This window comes from Oryza brachyantha, chromosome 9 (genome assembly GCF_000231095.2).
Source record: "Oryza brachyantha chromosome 9, ObraRS2, whole genome shotgun sequence".
Taxonomy (NCBI): domain Eukaryota; kingdom Viridiplantae; phylum Streptophyta; class Magnoliopsida; order Poales; family Poaceae; genus Oryza; species Oryza brachyantha.
This window is the reverse complement of record NC_023171.2, coordinates 4,023,839-4,039,478: the sequence shown is the minus strand read 5'-3', so window position 1 is coordinate 4,039,478 and position 15,640 is coordinate 4,023,839. Positions and strand designations below refer to the sequence as shown.

The window sequence follows — 15,640 nt, the reverse complement described above, 5'->3', positions numbered from 1 at the left end:
AGATTTTATAGCCGATTGCAACTCGGAGAAGGTGTTGGCACTAGTGGAGGAGGCTGAAGCCAGTGCCGACTCCATAGTTCGGACCATTTACCTGTAAATAGGAAATATGACCATTAGTAGCAACCTGTCTTTTGCAAGACATTTGTTTGTCTGTAATGTAAATTGTTTTGCTATTGCTTTATGTCTTTATTCTGATTTAGATCTCGCAATCTGAAATGAGCTATATAAACTTGTGCTGTGTACCCATCCCGAAAGCCCCCGAGTAGATTTAGCCAGCGTGGAGCGTAGCGTATTGCTCGGTTTGGTGCTGTAAGTACGGCGTAGCCGCAAAGTTTGTTTAGCTTTATTCAGGTATTGATCTCGTGTTCGAGAAAAAGAGCTTTTAAACAATAGACTTTATTATAAGAACTGTATGACATGGTACAGTGTAGCCCCCGAATGGCTTGCTGAGGGTGAAAACCACTCGACGTGGGCAGTCGAAGGATGGAGAAAGAAGAAACTTTTACAGAAAATATAAGTATTAAAGGGACTTAGCTGTTTGATATTCCATAAGTTCTCTCGTTGATGGCGATGATGATGGTCGACATACGGGTAAGATCACGATTTGGTGGTTACGATCCTGATGTCGAAAAGAGACGTGGCCAACGTGGTAAATAGATTACCACTTGGCTGCGACGAAGTTGATGCGTCCAACACGGTGGAGGTGCATCCATTCGGTGTGGTGATGGGATCACCACTTGATGTGACCACGACTACCATGGATACAACCATTGCTCACATCAAGATCCTTATGATCAAGTGCTGGAATCCGATTCGGCCACATGCTACATTGCTAAGTTCAAACGGCCGTCAAATCTTCATACGAGCTCCATTTTCGGCCCATGAGTACTTGATGGAAAGTTTTTGGAGTCCTCCTTCCAACGGATCTAGCCTCGTTGTCAGATTCCACCCGAGTCAATGGGAATCACAAAAACAATGCGTCATGTCACCAGTAGTGGAACAATAGATGGATCTGCACTGAAGAGGAGACCTCTCTGAGAAGAACAATAGATGGAACTATAGATTTATTTGCAGCAAAGAGAATCTAGTTATCTTTGGTCTTTGTTGGAGAGCTTTAATTATTACTATAAAACCGGCTGCACGTTCCGTGTTTCTGTTTCTCATCTGTCCAATTGTTCTGCTGTTCAGAGTCTTCGGCATATCCATTGCTAATCAAAGACTTAGAGCAACTCCAACGCATACTTTAAAATGACCATTTAGCTAAATACGGAAGAGTTGAGGCTAAAATTAAAATCCAACAGAATCGTCATCTTCCTCTCCTGAAAATTCACGGTCGCCATTCTTCTCCCTAAGCTAGCCAACTTTGGTGATTCCAAGCGGGTCGCCATCCCTCTCCCACGCGGGTGATTTGGCTGTTTCCCGTGACCTCGCGCTCCTCCCTCGCTCGTTCGCGCGCTTTTCCTCAATCCCGCGTCTGCGTCTGCAATCTTCCCACACGCGCCCTCTTCTGTTTCCGCCCCTCGCCCTTGTCCCGCCATTCTCTGAACATATGCGCCCAAGCAGAGATTCGCTGTCGGGTTTCAGCCCTGTTGGAGTCGACATGAACCGAGCACCGTCGCATCGTCGTTCTACGACTGGAGGTCAGGGAGAGGTATGCACTGATGCCGCTGGATGGTCTATTTGCAATTCCTCAGGTTGCGCTAGGAAGGACAGATGCACAAGCCAATCGTTCAGAGGGAAGATTTGATCATGCCGGCATCAAACTGATGCGCCATCGCGTGGCTCCTCCTACATAGTTCGATGGCCGGATGCCAGATGAACCTATTGAACCTGAACTAGAAGGCACGGTGAGTAGTTTTGTGATTCCTAGTTGTAGGTTACAGTTGGTAGTATACAGTGTGGATTCTATAATTACAGTTCCAATTCTGTACAATTCAATAGAAGTAAAACTCGATGAATCAGGTAGAGCAATCATTTCTGGTTTAGATTGAATCGTGAGTTGCTTGAGTCACTTTGTCGCTCTGCACAGATTCAATCACAAAAGGATTCGTCGCTCTGCACAGATTCATTGTTACATTAGGTTCTGTTTATATACTTCTTCCCCATTTTGTGCTAAGTACTTCAGTTTACAGAATAACATATTCTCCTGGTGAATTCTAGCTATGAGCATTGGCTTGTATTTCACTGTTTGTTGAGAAGAAACTGATAGAATGAAAAGAATGCAAAATTTCTAATCAACCTTACAAATGCAGCTAGGTTTACTTCTGTATGGATATAACTAAAGAAAATAAATGATTAGGTTTGGTTGCAAGGTGAGATTACAAGAACTTCTTTTTGGTTTGTAAACTACTTTATCTAGCAGTAGCATGTCATGTCTCTGTAAATTGATCCAATGGATATCAATCTTGTCTAATTGTTGCAATCTGATAAGTAAAATTTGAGTATGCACATTTTTATACGTCGCTGAAGATGTTCAATAATAAACGATTATGTGCACATAGGAAGAGGTTCCTAAAGGATAAGGTGAACATTCAGTAATGACAAGCTGGTAGCTTATTTGTGCACTATATTTGTCAGCATTTAGTAATGTCAAATGGATACTATTTATTTGTCTAGCAGGTTCTGTCCACTATTTCACAAACCTCCTAGTGAATGACCAAGAATCTCATGATCTCCCACCTCCTAGTCATACAAGTAATAATGATGTACCTGGAGCATACAAAGGATCTCAGAAAAGAACCAAAAATTTCAGAGATGATGAGGACAGACTTCTTGTGTCAGCTTAGCTTAATATTGGCATGGATCCTATTCAAGGAAGTGATCAACCACTGGGGGCATATTGGAGAAGAATCCATCAATATTTTCATGCTAACAAGACATTTCATTCAGATCGTACACAGGGTTCGTTACTCAAACCGTTGGGGTGTCATTCAACATGATGTGAATTTTTTTTGTGGATGTCTATCAAAGATTGAGGCAATAAACCAGAGTGGTTGTTCAGTTGATGACAAGGTTAGTTTATTTGTTACAAATCAAACTATGTCATGCATGTTCATTTGTGACATCCTAGTGAATGCATATATTTTTTTTGTGTGTGCTATCTACAGATTTCTAGTGCATGTGCAATGTTCAAGGGCGAAGATATTAAGAACAAGAATTTTGCCTACATGCATTGCTGGAAAATTCTAAAGGACATGCCCAAATGGATTACATGGAAAAAGCATCGCGCTGCTACAAAAAACAACAAGTAACAAGAAGCAGAAGACAGTGTCAAATTCATCTCCTGCTTCTACCCGTACTGCTGAAAAGACAGAAAATGCTTTAGGAAGACCTGAAGGAAGGAAGAAGGAGAAACAGAAGGTGCAACAACGTTCGACCATCGAAGCAGTGGACTATCTCGTGGACAAGATGAAAGAAGCTGAAGGTGAGAAAGACCTGAAGAAAGCTGAGAGGTTGGACATGGCCTTTTATTTGCAGGAAGAAAAGATGAAATTGGATAGAGAAAAATTTGAGTTCCAAAGGGAGTTGGAAGAGGAGAGAATTCTTAGTCTTGATTTGAGCGCTATGACTGACCAACAGAAGCAATTCTATGAAGGGTGTTAGAATGACATTCTTGCTAGGCGTTTCGGTTGCTAGAGTAATTCTTCATGTAGTTCAGTATATTTTGAGTACTACCTGTCTACGAAACCATTATAATTTCCTTTCATTCAAATAATGACATATCAAACTATTTACTTGTGTGCTTTTTCGTTCAGTACTGCCTATAGCACTACTGTCAGCAGTGAATTTGTTTTATTATATTCTGCAGTATTTTATTGAAGCCTTGCCAAGCAACGATTATTGTCAGTGCAATTATTTTGACTCGTCCAGGGGATAATTTTAATCTTATTTTCTTTTTTATTTATATACATTCTTCACAAGTTTTTCTCCAAGTACCTTCATCAATTTACCATATTTATTATGACTGAAAGAGTAAGCACACAGATACACAAGGAGCAAGGAGATAAACCAAAAAGTTAATACTGTACTTGTTTCAAGAAGGAAGTTCCTGTCTTTTTCAGAATGCATCATTCTATACCATCTGAAGAAGCCGACGATGTTTACTCTTACAACCCCTTGTTTTAGGCATCAGTTCATTTACAAGACATTGTCTCAGTTTCAAAAACTTACATTTGCAGACAAAAAAAATCTTTTTTATTTCCTAATAAGGTTCAGAATACTATAAAATTAGTTTTAACTAAGAGTTGAGGAAACCCAACTCGTTACTAACTGAAAGTGGGGCTAAACATAAATCACAAAACCAAATATGCCACACGTTCTAGAATAAATATTAAATTGAGCTCAAAAAATCTGACTGCACTAATCAATCTTGTATAAATTTGAATGGTTGTGCCACAAGTGCTCGATTAGGTCTGCTTGAAGTCGAGTGTGGGTCTCCTTGTCCTTGATGTTCTTGTAATTTTGAATGAAAGCATCAAGTTCTGGTGCTTCATCGTGAGAAACTGTCACATTTTCGCACATGTCATCGTACTTACAATCATATTCCTTATCGTGTTCATCTCTCTTATCCTCGATAATCATGTTATGCATTATGATGCAAGCCATCATAATATTTCCAAGCGTGTCTTCATCCCACAAACGAGCCGGTCCATGAACAATAGCAAAGCGAGATTGTAAAACCCAAATGCTCGTTCAACATCTTTTCTACATGCTTCTTGTGCTTTGGCAAAATATTTCTTCTTATTACCTTGAGGCTCTAGAATGGTCTTCACAAAAGTGGCCCATAACGGATATATACCATCTGCTAGATAATAGCCCATGGAATAATCATTTCCATTGATGTTGTAATTAACTTGTGGACCTTCCTCCTCAACAAGCTGTGCAAATACAGGCGATTTCTGAAGCACGTTTATGTCATTGTGGGAACCAGGCATACCAACAAATGCATGTCATATCCAGAGATCTTTAGAAGTAACTGCTTCCAGTATGATTGTAGGCTCCTTCTTATGACCTTTGTACATACCATGCTATGCAGTTGGACAATTTTTCCATCTACAATGCATACAAGCTATGGACCCAAGTATACCAGGAAAACCTCTACTCCAATTGTAAGTAATCTACCAGTATCTTGTTCATTAGGCAATCTTATGTACTCTGGTCCAAAGACCTCAATAACAGCTACGACAAACTTTCTCAAAGCTTCTAGAGCAGTACTCTCACCAATACGAATGTACTCATCCAAAGCATCAGCCGCTCCTGCATAAGCTAACATCCAAAACGCCGCTACGACTTTCTGTAGACAAGATAATCCCAGAGTATCAGCTGCATTCCTCTTCTGCACGAAATAGTTATCATGTTCCTCAACAGCATTCAGTATACGCAAAAAAAACATGTCACCTCATCCGAAACCTACATGACGACACAATAAAATTTATTTAGCCACGCTGAAATACAATGAACACAATAATTTAATAAAACACTGTACAAAACATACATACCTCCGTCTAAAAAACTTCGGTCCAAAGGTAGGATTGTCTGAGAAATAATCCTTAAAAAGAAGGTTGTGCCACATCAGTCTGTCACGATCAAGTACGTCATGTCCTTTGATAGAACCTATTCAACCCGGATGATTAAGCGAATCCTCAACTATTATGTGTGCAACAGTACGAAATACTCTCTGCTCATCATCCGAAGAGGAATGCATCAATTCATCCATTACAAACTGATTGAATTCATCATCTGAACCCATACTTTTAAGTGTTGATTTTCCCTAAAAAACAGATGAATCGAGCTAGAATTCAAACGAACGGTGGCACGAAAGACCATCAAAACTTACAAAACTTGGACATACCTCGTCGCGGGCAGGCAATATGGCGTCAAAACACTGCAATGCGAGCACCAGCATGCAGCGTGAATCGAGTGTAAACACCTGCACTAATCAATCACCCAGGTGATCGGCATGTGCTGTATTTGTATGCGGCGGCTGCTATCACCAGGCCTTGATTTGTTTGCCGATTGGATCAAAAAAGAAAAGGAAATAATAACGTGGAGAAAGTTTAAAATATAGAACCTATTCTGTTGGTTTGCCCCATAGTTTTAGGAGGTTTGAAAGGGGTACAAACACTAAATTTAACTAATTGAATAAAACTATTGTTGGAGTTAGCTCTTACGCCGGTGCAGCTAAACCTTTGGCCCAACTCGCCATCGACCACAATTGCCACGAACCGCTTTGGTGGCAATGTACTACCAAGCACATGGATGGGCTGCGTGCGTTTCTTCGGATTTTTCTCCCATATTTTTTCCTTGGTTTTTTTGCAGATGTTTTTCAAACAGTTAAATGATATATTTTTAAAAAAGTTTTTATACAGAAGTTGATCATCTATTTTCTAAAATAGACTTTTAACATTTTAGAAGTTAATTCCATCATTAATAACATTAAATATATATCTTCAAAATAAGAAAATATTTCATCTTTATCTATAAAAAGAGCACAAGCCGTAGGGGCCAGGACACTTCTCATGGATCGGCCGGACGGCTCATCAAAGGCCCAGGTCGTTGTTTCAATCGATCGGCAGGCTTGCCACTACCTTGACTACCAGGAAAACAAAGCGGCACCTTCAATTTTGCTGCATGCTATGTGCATAGGACATGGGAATCGCCCAATCAATTGTTATAACAAGCAAACCTACCAAGAGATTAGTAATCATCTGTTAGCTCCATTTTATAATATAAAACTTTATAGCATTGCTGAGATTCATATAGATGCTAATAAATCTAGATATATACTCTCTCCTTATCTAAATATTTGACACCGTTGAATTTTTTTATACACGTTTGAATATTCGTCTTATTAAAAAATTTTATATAATTATTAATTATTTTTATATCATTTCATTTATTATTAAACATACTTTTATGCATATATATAGCTTTATATATTTGACAAAAAATTAAATAAGACGAATAGTCAAACATGTATAAAAAAGTCAACGGTGTTAAACATTTAAAGACGAAGGTAGTATATATAAATAATATATATCAATTAACAGATAAATTTAAGTATAGCTGAATTGTCTTGTAATGTGAAACGGAACGAGCAGGCAGTGGTCAGTTTTGCTAAACTAGTGCATCTTAGCTCATCGTATCGTAACAGGCAATCGAAGCGCAAGTGAGCAGCCATCCCATCCTCCACTAGAATTCCATGTGTTCTAGATTTCGCATTCCTCTCATGTTTCCTCCCTTCGTTTCTCATGAGCCTTCTTCTAATTTATCTCAGGTGATTGAATTCTGCAACAAGTTTGAGACGAACGATCATTTCATACGCAGTCTCACTCGGTCATGTCCCAGTTGTTGCGTTGCGTGCATGTTCCAACCTAGGCCGCCTTCTTCTCCCCCACTGCTACTTTAGATTCTCTTATCTTCCACGCTCACACTTCAAAAGTGTTAAACGGTGTGTTTTCTGCGAAAATTTTCTATAGAAAAATTGCTTTAAAAATTATATTAACCTATTTTTTAATTTTTTACAATTAATACTTAATTAATCGTATAGTAATTTATTATTGTGTTTTCCACCCGGACAACCAATCGCCAAACACGGCCAAGTACCAATGGTTGTTGGTCATCATCCCTATGTATGTGTTCAGTTTGTACTACTGAAACTTTTCTACTGGTACAGTACTCTGCTATATGTTTTGCTTTAATTCTTCAATAGAGTCATAGGCTCATATAAGTGTGCCAGTTCAGTTTGTGGTGTATGATTCCGTCATTATTTGCCACCTATGTATGCTTACCATCTGTTCGACAAAAATCAGAGATGTTATGATATTGTTATAAACATTTATTTAATATTTACATCGATGAAAATTGCACTTTCTTGCAGGTTGCTGGTTTATAAGTAGGAAATGATGGTACGCTGCTGTATATCTCAAAATATGCTACCAACCAAAACTTTGCAGGTAGTCCTTTTATGCATGACTTCAAGCGGTTACTTATTGTTTTTGAGCATTTCATATAGTATATAACCAACTAAAATATTGTTGATGGTATGGAATGAATAGGGGTTCGCAGGTTTAAATTGTTGAGACGAGATAATACCCTGCTTCTACTTATATGTAGATTGATTATCTAAAATCTCTAGATATGTACGCTATAAACACAATCTACTAAACAATGACCCTTATATACCAATGATAGGGTTACAAGAAATAGAATCATAATCAAATATGACTAAGCATCTACTCTATCTAAACTAACCATGCCTGACTGGTTATGAAAACTCCAAACATAGAACACTAATTCTTATCATATACCTTATCGGTTACAGTCTGTTATTCATCTTTGTATCTTTCTTTATAATTTGGAACCTCCTTCCCCATACGAATAACGTAATACACAGGTATACTCCTTATCTGACTATCCCACGGAGCCATGGAACACTAATGTATCCATAACTCTACTGCCATATATATATATAGTGCCCCCTAATATGATTGTAAGATTAATGAGATATATGCAAACGTCATCTGCACTGATATGGAACTCTAGGAGTAATGGAGCGATTCAGTCTTTATTTGTCATCTTAGGAGTTATGTACCAAGGGAAGTCATCCCAGTATAAAATACTTACTCCAATTTTTAGTTTGATACCATTGACTTATTAAGCCTATGTTTGAACATTTGCCTTAATTTAAAAAATTAGATAATAACTTGTTATTTTGTTGTGATTTGTTTTATCAACAAATGTAGTTTAAACATTATTTATAATTTTTCATATTTACACAAAAAATTTGAATGAAATAAATGGTCAATCATATTTTTTCTGAATCCGTGATTACGGCGAAGGGGCTAGTTAACGTTCTAAGGAAGAGAGATTAACAGGAGGAAGGATATATGGTATAACGTTGGCTACATACGGCAAGGTTTAACTCTTATATTGTACCTTTTCTTCAGTAGACGTTTAGTTTACCGTGGTTATCAACAGACAAAAGCATAAATACATTCTAAAGTTGGCTAAACAATTTACTGTTTTTTTAAAAAATTCTGCTGCATTGATCTTTTTATAAGTATAGCTCCTCTTTATCATGTAAAATAAAAAAAGTGGTTAATTGTTCGGTCAAAAGTGTTGCATCTTGTAAGCTTTATTTTTGTGATTTGTCTGAGGCAGTTGAATCGAGCGAAATCTAGAATAGTAGCACTCCAAAAATTGCTTCGACTAAGCTCGAACCAGATCCAGATCTATCCTGTAAAAACAGGAAGAAACCGAAAATACTTTAGAAGTGGGCTTGCCGCAGGGAACTCAATTAGAAATATTAGTACAATAATGCACATTCAGGTAATTCTATCAAGTAGTACATACTTTGGATGATGCTTCAACTGTGAAACAAATCAACAAAAAAACATTATCAATTCGATGATGCACCTTTGTCCACTTGATATGAGCAGCCTATTCTCCCGAGGCCTCCAATTCCTATTTCCTCCTAACAACAGTTCTCCTGTGAATATCCGGATCAACCAAATGAACACAAAAGGTGCAGAGAAGAAATCTGCAGAAGATAACAAACCTCAAAAATGCATTGCTCAGTCTTAGTAAAACAAGTATTTGAATAGTCCAGTTCATGATAACAGTCTGAGATGAAACTAAACGTTGCAGTTTGTTTTCACATTGATGATGCAGTATATAGTTTTGTTGCTCATATTATACACTCCATGCATATCCTTGTATATCTTCAAATTTTTCCTTTAGTCAAGGCAGGCGTGCACTGGCCATATTCTGCACAACTGCACTGTTTCTTATAGACTTGGAACAGATTATATGGCATTGTTGCATTGCTGTTGTCAGAAGACTGTGAAGTTTTTCATCTAAATTTAATTTTCGTTGTCCTATTTATCTACCATTACAGATATGACAATCAATGTTCTCTTATTTTGCGTTTACGCATCCCACTTACTAGTATTTATGTTTGCAGCAGAGCAATTCTCCCATTTGCTACGACTACCATAATGAACATAGATATATGAGTATCTACTACATCTGTTTTATATTGTAAGACTATCTAGCGTTGCCTTAATTAATCAATTGATGAATGCATATAATTTATAAATATGTCTAGATTCATTAGCATCCATATGAACTTAGTAAGGCTAGAAAGTCTTACATTGTAAAACGGAGTAAATATTCATCGAGTATATATATGATTAAAAGGTTTCAAAAAGCTTGCATTATTAAGTCTTTTTAGAAAAAAAAATGATATGTTTTCCTTGCTAAAACTGTCAGGACTCATCGCCCTGGCGGGCTTATGTGACCGGTTCATGAGCGGTCTGTGTATGGTTGATTTTATCAATTATATACCGAGATAGATAGGGAGAGATAAAATATCCATCTCCATCTCTCACAAGAAATAAAAATAAAAGATAAAGTTGAGCATGAAAGAAATAAGAGATATAATTTGTGTCTGTGATTGGTAAAACTAAACTATGAGATAAAGCCCTCAATCCCCACAAGGGTTACAGAAGGAGAGAAATAAAGGGGGATGAAACATCCAATTCCTCTGCATGAATCAAACTTTCGTCACCCAATAAATGAAACAGTGCAAGGGGTTTCATGATGTTGTCTTAGGGTAGTGAAGGTGGAGACCTCAAGGTTGTTGACAACAAATCTCTTAGGATGGTCAAACCTCCGCGTTAAGAACTACAAATCAACCTGTTCAAGTCTCTAATTTTCTATTAATCCATTATTGTGCTTTTATGTACCATTGTTGCCTTTTTTTTTCCTTAGGTTTTATTTTCGTTTTGTTTGTGTCGTGTAGTCTTTGGCAGGTCAAAGAAGATCAAATTCGCCACAGTTTCTTGGAATTTAGACAGGTAAATCATACCCTATTCCTTGAACATATTGAATGCTATTATTTTGAAAACTATGTTATATTACTCCTATATGCGTTGCTCTATAAATTTATATGATGTTTATGGTTTTATTTAGTTATTATTCCTATTATCCTTGCTTTGTGGCGACTTTGACATTATTTATTAGTACCATTATGAACCTTAATTAGTAAAATCATAAAATAACTAGTATGACTCCCTTTATGATGGACTTATCACTTGCATTAGGTTAGGCTTACCCATGCTTAGATTCAACTTACAATCCCTTTTCGAGTAAGATTGTGGTAAATAACTAAATTTTAGTTAGATGGCTCCTAAAGCCGGGACATGATGGAATCTCATTGAAAATCCTCTGAACTGTTTTTGGTGGGTGTGAAGTGCATGGATATTTTAGGCACACCCTGGCCTTCATAAGGTCTAGTCATCGGCTTTTTGTTGTGAAGCATAACATTACAAGCACATGTAAAGTGGACAAGGCCTAATTGGAAGGATATATCATCTCAAAATATAGGCGACTAGTATGATGGGTTTGGTGGCACATGTGGCTTATTCTCACTAAGCACATGGAGGGCATGTCTTGTCATAAGAGATCTTTACCTTGTCAAGTTCCAATGGGTTGCAAAACCTCAATGAGTCATTTTGTTTTTTGGATGATTTGCATAAAATGTCTCGTCATTATCTTAACCTTTTCTAGGTATTTCAGTATAGTGATGCATCGAGGATATTAAATCAAGTATTGTATCTTGTGGGTAAACTTTACAAATCGGATCCCAATTAAAAAGTATCCTAATAGTCATGCCCTCGATTATGGGCAAGCCTAGTAATGTACCCAAGTTAGTGTTTTATCTTACATAAAATCAATGGATGAAATTGATTGTACTCTAATCTAGTGGTTAATCTAGGTTGGTAGTTAACCTAGGGTTTAAGGCCGATAATCCATGGTTCTTCCTAGTCGTCAGAATATTTCATAGAAATAGGATCGTGTTTATAAAGGTGCTTTGAAATGTTAAAACATTGCAACTCTGGTTTTACGCTAAAATAAACCCTATTATGACAGCTCCTTACTTCCCCTTACATTATAACTTATTTCCGGATGTGCTTGCTGAGTACTGTGACTGGTACTTATTCTTGCTCAATTTTCACCATGACTAAAAGGAAGTTCTTCAGAACAAGTATTGGGTCTAGTCTTGACTTATACCCTAAACGAGCACCTATGAAATGGAGACATGGGCCTGCGTTCCCGCTACTATTTCTTTTGGTTGTTTGGCCCTAAGAGCCTTGGTAATAATTGTAAATATTGTCAATGTAATAAAGATGTGCATGTTTATCAATTTTGATATTGCGTACCTTGAATTTTCTTGAGACGACAGTCAATACACTAGTGTTTGGGAAAATGGGAAAATGATATTTTTCTAGGGGTGTCCGAATGGGGGCCCATATATATTTTCTTCTCTATTTGGCCTATATGGGATTTAGTTCTCTAGGTGGCCCATCAAAGTGATTGCCATTGTTGTTGTTGTTTAACTCCTTTTTGGTTTGCCTTTGGTATGCCAACTTAAATTCTTTTTATACTATATTTCTTCATAATTTAGGTACTACATACATGATTTTTTCTGTTTTTGAAACATTTTTTTCCAAATTTGAATTTAAATAAATTTTGCCAAGTAATACTACTAATTTCCTTTACTGTTACTCCATGGAAAACTCAGTTACCGCGGTAACCGTGGTATGAGAAACCCTAGTTGGTGCGAGTGGTGGGACGACTTGACAAAATTTCTAAACAATGTCAGCACTTAAATTGAATTTAAACGAATCAATTCGACTTCAAGTGATCAAGATATTATCATTTGAATTAAGTGATGCTTACTGTCAATTTGAAGTTTTTTAATTTTTAATTCTACTTCAAACGAATCAATGTCAGCATGTGACTATGACCATGGCATATGGTCACGCTGCACAACACATGGAAATGGCACACAGTGACAAGGAAACATGAGGCTCACCTAGGAAACAACTCTGAAGTAGGTGAACGATGCCCCCAATGAAGGTGAACTAACGACTTTGGCAGTGGTGCAAGGAGTTTCTCCTGTGGGGAAAATTAGGGGAAATAGGTGGACGGTGGGAAAGGGGAGACGAAGAAGCTTGGGGGAACTTTTTATAGCGAAAATGACGATGTATTAAGGCCAAAATTGATCGCCTGAGCTAATTGGAGAGAGAGAGGTTTATGACTTTATGGGGATGATAGTGCTGGGAATTATGGGGTTTAAAGGTAGGGTTTAAGGAGGGAGAAGGGAGAGGAAGGGATGGAGGGGAGTTTCCCCTACTCCTGGTCAGTGGGGGGAGTGGCACGTCGGTGACAGCAGGCTATCGTGATGGAGGGAGATGGGTGGCTAGCTGGCCGATGGGTGGGGCCTGTCCGTCGGCCTCACCTTGGCTAGGCTGACCCAACAGCGTCTGAAGGCCCAACAAAGAAAAGGAGGAAAAAGTACAAGAAGAGAGAGAGAAGAGGAGTGGTCGGCCGAGCCAAACGGAGGGAGAGGGAAAGGGAGAGGGAGAGAAGGAGTTGGGCCAAAAGTGGCACAATCCGAAAGGTGGAGGGATTAAACCTTTCTTTTTAATTTATCTTCCTAGGGATTATTGTTATTGTTATTATTAAAATTAGTAAATATGACATGTAAATTTTTTTTACTCCTTTGGGGAGTTAGGAAACACAACAAAAATATTCCATGTCCGGTTTTAATTTACTTGATACACTTTAATTGGTTGGAGGCTCAACAAAAAATTTACTTTAGTCTAGAAAGTGCATTAATAGGGATATAATATTAGGATGATTTTGGGATGCCCCAAAATGAATAACTAATTACTTCATGAGAGTCATGTTTATGTTAGTTGCAGAATGCTAGGGATGCTGTTGTGTGTAAGTCGGTGTTGCCTAGGTGGACAAAGATCTGAGATGGGTCGTATGCCTGGTATTTAGAGATTTGACCCAACCGTGTGACATGAGATTTTATTGGGCTAGTACTAGACTTAGTTTTGGATCTGATGCCAAAAGATTATATAGTTTGCGGAGCTTTACTAAATTGTTCAAATAGCCATGTCCATAGTCAAGGGCGATAAGGTGATTGCCTTAGCATATGTTTAGTTTGAAATATGTCTTTGTGGTGGACGGATAGCCTTCATAGTTGGGAACAAGTCTATTTGATTTAGGATGTTGTTTGGCAATGTAGCATTGTAGGGATAATATGGCTAGACTTGTGCGGTTAGGACATGAAGTAAAGTTTAGGGTTTTGAGGCCGATACTGGCGTACTTTCGTTATCTGGTCAAGAAATCTAGACCAGGAGTCAAGAGCACGCATTATCCATGCATGAGGCTTGGTTAAGAGGTGGTTTTTGGCACAAATGATCATTTATGCTGAGAAAGTGAAACAAAAGTAATTGATGATTAATGTTAAAATTATACACTTTCTACTTGATTTGTTATGAAGTAACTCGTGGATGGATGGAGAAGAGAAGCCTCCTTCCAATGGAATTTCCTGTGGCTTTCAAAGATTTGGAAAAAATATTCTAATATAACTTGTTTGCAAAATAAACCGAAGCTTAGTGTCATAGCTAGCACAATTAAATTTCATGTGGCTTGAGGATTATAGTACTCACGCATTGTTTGTTGTTGTTTTTATGTGCCTCGTCTTATGTTTAGGAAGAAGGCGAAGGATGGTGTGTTGTCACTAGACCCAAACTACGGTAAGTTCCACTATTGCTATTTATATTATGGGTTGTACCTTGGTGACTACCCTAAAGCGGCAACATAAAGGTATACTTACTTATTTGACTTGCATTGATTCATTATGTTACCACTTGTACTAACATCATTTTGCATGAGAAACAGTTCACCATTTTTCTTACGGCCCACCGTCCTTAGTGTTGTCCATACCGTGGCTTGGGACGTCTTGTATTTATACAACAAATAGACCTCTACTCCAAGTATAGCTCATGACATCATTGCTAAATATGGGCAAGATAGTCCTATTCATACCCCTGTTGGACTACACATTAACCTTCCTTATCTAGAGTACCTTTTTGTACTTGCCATACTCGTATCCATAACTGGCGGTTGCCTTCCATATAAATTAGTTATGTGGTATGACATATCCATCACTCTGACAATGGGTACCGTATTTAATGATTTAGTTGGCAATCCACCTCAAATATGATAGCAGTAATGTAGACTGTTATAGTGTTCATCTGAGATTCTTATCTTTAGAACTGTCTCTTTAATAATTTATGATGACCTTCAACTATAAATCGCCAAATAGTTTCTAAACCCCCTCTTTGATCACGTTTGCCCGTACTAATAATATAGTGCCATGGATTTGTTTTATTTTAGTTTAACAAATGAAAGACATATGTGTATCCGAATATAGAATAATGTTAAGGCTCCATCGGTAAAATGGTAAACGAGTTCCATCTAACACATGGATGTACAAGTCATTCATTCCTGGATAATTTTAATATAGAAAAAGTAACATTACAGCAACCTTAGCATTTGCATCATGGATGCACACAAACCAAATTCTAAGACGGATGTAGAAAAGTAACAAAGTAGGAGTTTTAATTATAATAAGTTGACCACTCGACACCAGACTAAATGTTCTGAACAACTCTAGAATTTTTGGAAAGGTACACCGAGGTACAAAGTCAATCTTGTACCTTTCTGTACCTCCCAAAAACAATAAACAAGACTATTAAAATCTTTGCCTCCAGAA

At 37.7% G+C, this 15,640-nt stretch overlaps 1 pseudogene; it reads left to right on the top strand.

Annotated features, from left to right (window-relative positions):
• The first annotated feature begins 564 nt into the window (after nucleotides 1–564).
• LOC102711181 lies at nucleotides 565–3,736 on the top strand (annotated as a pseudogene).
• Nucleotides 3,737–15,640: the final 11,904 nt, after the last annotated feature.